Here is a 7,244-nt window from a genome sequence, read left to right as displayed (position 1 = left end):
TCGGTTCCTCAATCATACAAACAGGTTAAATCTGGAAAATGTGAAGGGCACGCAGGGCAGACAGGCATACTGCAGAGGGCAAACCTCGTGACAAGAAACGAACCAATGGTCCCCAACGAAACATAAAATTCTTAAAATTGCCCAGGAAGATGTCCGCCATTCTCTCCATGCTCAATAGTCTCCAGAGTCTAGCGTGCCATAATGATATAGCCGGGGCAGTCGGTTTCTTCCAAGCCGCAGCTAGTGTAAGTTTAGCAGCTCCAAGGCAGAGCCATATAATTTGTTTATCCGCTTTAGTTTGATGTTCCAACAGTGGATCCCGAAGGCCCAGGAGAACATAGGACAAAGAGTCCGGGATCGGATACCCTAGGATGTCCTTGATGTGGGACAGAATTTCGGCCCAGAACGGTCGGATGAGCGGGCAGTCCCACCAAATGTGGCGGAAGTCTCCCAATAGACCACAGCCCCTCCAACACAGGTCCGAAGAAGCAGGAAATATGCGATGTAATTTGGATGGGTAGCGGTACCAATCTAGCATGGTTTTAAGGTGGGCTTCACGTAAGTCCACAGAGTGATTGTGAGCTGCAATATCCCGCCAGAGACCTTTCCATTCCTCCCCTGCTATGTCTCAGCCCAGAAGGACCTCCCAGTGGTACATGTAGCGAGGACGTGGATAGATCGCCGTGGTCAGCAATAGCCCATATAGGAAGGAAATCGTCCCCTTCATCGTGGAGGAACGGAGGATGAAGGCCTCAAAGGGCGAGAGCGGTCTTGTAGCGGCCTCTCTCAGTCCCGTCGAGGTTGCCCAGTGGAGCAGCTGAGCGTGACGTAAGCGTTCCGTGGCCGGGAGACCATAGTCACGCATGCAGTTATGGAGTGTGAGAGGTTCCACTCCGTGGAATAAGTGCGTAAGGGCTCTGCATCCTCCCTCTCTCCATAAGCGGAAGGGTCCCTCCTGCATCGCAGGCGGGAAATCCGGATTAAAATGCAATGGAGTAAAGGGGGATGGAAATGTCGTCCAGCGATCATCACCCATGATCGAGTCCCACACCTTCAAGACCGTGCCAGTGGGCGTGCTGATGTAGGCGTTCTTAGGCCTATCCACCTTGGGCTTCCAGGCCAGATCCCAGATTTATCTCCCGGCCACACTCCTATCCATGTGCAGCCAGTGTTTCTCAGAAAGCTGCTGCGACCACTCAACCAACACCGGTAGTTGCGCGGCTTTGTAGTACAAGTGCATGTCCTGGAGACCCACTCCTCCCTCCCTCCGAGGAAGTCACAAAGTAGCGAAGGAGAAGCGTGCCCAGCCTCCCTGCCAAATGAATTTCAGTAATAAGGTCTTAAGGCGTCGAAAGAAATCCATCTCCATGGGGATAGGGAGGGCCTGAAAGAGATACAAAAACCTAGGAAGGAGGACCATTTTGATTGCATGGATCCTACCAATCCATGAGATAAATTTTGGCTTCCATCGGTCCATTTCCGCTCGAACCGCCGCCAACATTGGTGGGAAGTTCGCTGCGAATAAAGATTGTATAGTATGGGTGAGACGGACTCCCAGATACAATAGGGAGGTAGACGCCCACGCCAAGGGCGTGAGCGAGCGCACTTGCACCAGGTCTGCTGAAGAGAGAGTCAGGTTTAGAATATACGATTTATCAAAGTTAACCTTAAATCCGGCCCCAGTTTCAAAGTCGGACAGCAAGGTTTGAATATGTGGTAGGGAATGAGCTGGCTCCCCCACCGACAGCAACACGTCATCCGCAAAGAGGGAGATTTTGTGCTGTTCACCCGTAAAGGGGAGTTCCTTTATCTGATCCTGCTCTCGCACCGCTAGGGCCAGGGGCTTGATGCTCAAAGCAAAGAGGAGAGGGGAAAGGGGGCACCCCTGCCTCGTACCTCGGGAGTGAGCAAAGCTGGTGGAGCGATGTCCATTGATCACACCCCTAGAGCTAGGGCAGCTGTAGTTCGCCCAGATCATTGTTATAAACTGGTGCGAAAAACCAAAGGACTCCAGGGTGCGGAATATGAACCTCCAATCAACCCGGTCAAAGGCTTTTTCCGCATCAAGCCCCACTAGTACCGCCGGAATCCGAAACCGGGTGGCCTTCTCTATTAGGTGTATTACCCGCCGCAAGTTGTCATGCGTCTGTTGACCTTTAATAAACCCGGACTGATCCGGGTGGATGATAGCCGGCATCAGATCCTGGAGCCTGCGTGCAATGATAGTGGAATATAATTTAGCATCTATATTGAGGAGTGCTATCGGGCGATACGACAAGCATTTGGAGAGATCCTTCTCCGGTTTGGGGATCACGGTTATCATGGCTTCTGCCATAGTGCCCGAGGTTTTCCCAGTGACCGTCATTTCATTGAAAAGGGACACCAAGAAATCGCACAGCTCGGCCGCAAACGACTTATAAAACAGGGCAGTATAGCCGTCTGGACCCGGCGCCTTATGAAGTTTCAAATTCCTAATGGCATCCAACACCTCCGATCTGGAGATGGGGGCAGCCAAAAGCTCATTCCACTCCTTAGAGACCTGTGGTATGGGGAGGTCAGCCAGGAACTGATCCTGAGCTGCTGGATCCAAAGAGTCGACCTCATAAAGTGCCTCATAGAAGCGGCCAAAGATACCAGCCTTTTCCGCATCTCTATGCTGCAGTGAACCCGATGGATCTTGGATTCCACCAATGTAATCCCTCTCTCTCTTATCCCGGAGCTGGCGGGCCAGGTGCCTTCCCACCTATTCCCCTGTGAGTAGGAGAGACGCCTAAGCCGCAGGAGGGTAAATTCAGCACGGTTGTTGTAGTGGGCCTTCAATTTACCCCGCACTGCCGTCAACGGTCTGAGAGTCGCTCTAGACGGGTTCGTTTTATGAGCTTGTTCTAAGATGGCAAGTTCCACCTTTAAATCCTCCCTCTCCTTTCTCCTTAGCCGATTGAGGTTAGCATTGAGGCCCAACCAGGTACCCCGCAAGGAGGCCTTGCACGCATCCCATGTAATGAAGAGCGAAGTATCCGCAACCGGGTTGAGGGCTAGAAACTCCCCAATAGCCTTTCGTAACTCCTTACAGGATGCAACGTCCCGAATAAGTGCTGGTGGAAAGTACCACTTCCTCAAGCCATCACCCCTCCCGCCGACCAGTGGAGCCCGAGAACCAGCAAGCTATGATCTGATACGGAGAGCGGGAAGACGCTAGAATCACGGACATCTCCCCTGAGGGCTTGACTCAAAAAGATATGATCCAGACGGGAATAAGTATGATGAACATGGGAAAAGAAGGTATAATCCCGAGTTTGTGGATGCAGGAAACACCAACTATCAATCAATCCAAGCTCACCCACAAGACGCTGTGTTTCAGTGGAAAAGACCCCAGTGTCCGCTCTTTGGGCTCGGGAGCTGTCTAAATCCTTGTCCCACACCATGTTGAAATCCCCCATTAAGAGCAAATGCCCCTCCGCAAAGTCCCCCACCCTATCCAACAAGTCCTGGAGAAAACCATTCTGCCCAGAGTTGGGAGCATATACCACCACAAACGTGCACACTCTGCCATAAAGCACTCCCTTGACCATCAGCCAGCGACCCTCTTTGTCACAACTAACCCCCATCGGCTGGAAGTGTAGGGACGCCCGAAACATAAGAGCCACCCCCCTGTGTTTGGTGGATGCCGAGGACCTATAGGTGAGAGGGAAATTTTTATGTCGGAGCCGAAGCTCATCTCTACGTGCCAGATGGGTCTCTTGAAGACCCACGATATCCAGGTGATCATCAGATAAATATTTCCAAATCTTCTGGAGTTTCTGTGGGGAATTGAGGCCCTTTACATTCCACGTTCCAATACTAATCGGCCTGGGGAGCCATCAGAACCCATCGCTGTGTACTCGCTCCGACAACATGGCCATGCATCCACCCCTCCAGAGGCAGCCAGACCCCTCCCCGTCACACCCAGCACCCACCTCTCATCACCCAGCCCATCCCCCCCAGTCCCCAGCTTCCCAAGCCAAGTCCAAGAAACCCTCAGGGCCCGACCCCACTGCCTCCAGGGTAAATATGCAAGTACAACTCCAATCCGGCAAGCATTCCCGCCTAGAAACCTGATAGACAAAGTCCCATTCGCCTCACCTTCAGCAAGAAAAAAACATACTGCGCACTCATTCCAATCACCACCACCTCCCCGCCCAACACCAATCCGCACCCCAACAATCCCCCCCCTCAATTGCCCCCCCCTTACAGTCCCCCCCCAAAAGAACAAACCAAAATCCGAACAATGTACTTAGCAGACCCAGTGGACAGTAGTTGGTAGAGTTCCTCCTGGGACGGGAACAGGGAACCATTGTTGGGTCCCCTAAGGCCACGGTCCGGGGTGTCTTCTTAAAAAGTACAATCAAACCCACGGTACCTGAGGTCATGTGCCCCCTCCGGCACCAACCAGCCAGCGGCTCAAGAATCAGGCCGCTCCGGAGCTCTGCTGTGAGGACGCCAAAGTCGCCGAGGCCACCGAAGCCACTGCATCCCCCCTCTCCTGTAGGCTCGCAGTACGATCAGGCCGTCTGCGGTCCGTGTCCGGGCCCACTGTCTGCCAAGAGGAAGACCATCTACGCCTCCGCGATGGTGAATCGCCAGCCTCCTGTGAAGGTGTCACGTCGTCCAGGCCCAGAAGATCCTTCGCCACTTGAAGAGAACGTATTTGCGCTAGCCTGTTTTGCCACCTAAAGATGATGCGGAAGGGGTGACCCCACGAGTAGGAAATGTTGCGTTCCCGAAGAAAGGTGGTCACTGGACGGAACTCCAGCCTTTTCTGGAGAGTCGATGCTGCCAGGTCCTGGTAAAGCTGCGGGCGGTGCTCTCTGAATTGCAATACTGGGATAGCCCGTGCTTTCCGCAGGATACGTTCCTTTAACTGGAAGTCATGCACACAGACTAGAATGTCCGGGGCTGGTCCCCCTCCCCGCCTCGGCAGCCCGACCCTGTGAACTCTGTCCATTCTGATGTCCTGTACATCCTCCTCGTCCAGTATCTGCAAGAAGAGAACTTGGACGTAACCTCGTAGGTCCCCTGCTTCACCGTCCCATGGCACTGCGCGAATGCGGATGTTGTTCCGGCGGGAACGGTTCTCCAGGTCCTCCGTATGAGTCTGGAGATCCAAGTTCTGCTCCGTGAGCCGAATGATATCCTGCTGAAGTTGGTGGACATCGTTCGCCATGTTTAAGTCATGGTCTTCCAAGGTCGCCACCCGCTCTCCTATGCCGTCCACATCCCTCCGTACCTCCCGGAGGTCCGACGCCAGTTGGGCGCGAAGTTCAGAGATGTCCTCCTTGATGGATGCGAAGAGTTCCATCATAAAGGCCTTGGTTGCAGGGGCCTCATCGTCCGATTGCTTGGGCGACACGCTGGGCCCGGGGGACGGCGGTTGCTGAGCGCCATCTTTGCCAGGTTTCCCTTTGCGCAGCGTAGAGGACATCGTGGCACCCCTTCACCAACAGGGAGTCAGAACTGCAGACCACCCTCCAGCAGCCACTGGACCGTCAGAACAGATGACTCTCCCGTACAGGTGCCGCCATTGCACTGTTCCTCAGGCATCAGGCCAGGCCTCCACCCCAGTGGTACGACCGGAACCGCTGCGGGTCGCCCCTGCTGATCAAAGTCAGGCTCAGATTCACCCTATGTTGCAGAGCCACCGGAGCTCACCGGCCAGGCCCCCCAGGAAAGACCCACCGCTGTGGTAGTGCAACTCCGCAGTGGCTCAGGTGCTGCACAGGCAGGAAAGCGCGGGGGCCCCCCCGTGGGACCCTCCCAGGTGCCCAGGTCTCGGAGAGCAGCACTACGGCCAGGCAGCCCCAATCGTCGAGGCGAATCAGAGACGGATGGGGGGGAGAGTCAATGCAGCTGCAGAGACCGTGTTTGCGCACAAATCCGTACTCGCGGCGCCCACTCTCCAGTCCCAGTGGGGCCTCTCACCAGAGTAGCTTTCCTGCTCCACCCAGCGTAGTACCGCTGGCAGATGGCATGCTAAGGGCCGAAAGGCCGGGGGCTCTCCCCGTCATGGCCCAGCATCCACGACTCCTCCTCCCTTCTGCAGAGCAGGGAGGCCGGGCCCTCCAGTCACACAGGGCCGGGGATCACAGGCCCTAAATCTTCCAAGGAACCAAGGCCCAAGTCCCAGCCTCCGCTGGATCAAAACTGGTTGCGGGACCCCACCACTCCGTCTCGGGGATCACCAAGTGTGGGGAGAGAGTGTCTCGGCACAGCTACCTCGCCCGGCCAGTCGGGCAGGGACGGAAGGAAGGAAAGCAAGGAAGCGGCTGCTCCGCTGGTCTCCGCCGGCCCACACCGCTAGTGCTCTCTAGGCAGCCGCGGCCCCCTTCCTGGGCGAAGTCGCCCGCACCTGCAACCTCCACAGCAGTCCCGGTGGGCGGCGATGCAAGAGCCGCAAACGTCGGGTCCGCCGCAGCCTTCCGCTAGGGTTTGCTCCGCACAGCCACGGACAGGAAGTCCGGCCCCCTCCGCCACTCGAGGCCGGGGATCACAGGGCCATGGACCGTCGCTGCTCTAAAGATAATTCCAGCCCTCCACGGCGCGAATTCGTGTCGCCGGACTCGACCCCTTCACTCCGGAGGCCGCAGCTGACCGCGGAGGGTCGATTAGCACGCCGCTACCGGTGCTAAACAAGGCTAAGCCCGGCTTGGCGCCGGAGGGACTCGGAAAGACGTCTCACTCCGTCGCCATCTTGGCCACGCCCCAGACCAAATGTTTTTTACTTTTATGAATTGGGCCCACTACCTATAATATTCAATCTATTAGACCCCCTTTATAAGGTCTCTGGTTGTCAGGGTTAAATCCCTTAATTCAAAACGGCCCATTGACTTTGGTACTGGTACTGGTAAAGATGAGGTAATTGGGGCTAAACTTGGCAGCAGATTCATAGGCTCATATGCAGATAATGGCCACACTTATATAGCCAAATCTTTGGGGATCTGAGGTGCCATTGACACTACTTATATTTATCCTGGTTAGGTTGAATCTAATCTGAAAGTAAATGTATTTGCCCTGTCCTTGATATGTCTTCCAAATGTTGGCAATAGCTATACTATAGTCTGTGCTGGTCAATCTCCATTGCAAAAAACACAGTTGATGGACAGAATGTAGAACAATGTCATACATTCACCCCAATACAAGGATCTGGGCCTAAATCCATCATTTTTTTGCACTCCACACCACCCTGAGTTAGACACTGGCTATATGCA

This window comes from Lissotriton vulgaris, chromosome 3_1 (assembly GCF_964263255.1).
Source record: "Lissotriton vulgaris chromosome 3_1, aLisVul1.2, whole genome shotgun sequence".
Lineage (NCBI taxonomy): Eukaryota > Metazoa > Chordata > Amphibia > Caudata > Salamandridae > Lissotriton > Lissotriton vulgaris.
The sequence above is the reverse complement of the archived record's forward strand: the minus strand, read 5'-3'. Positions refer to the sequence as shown.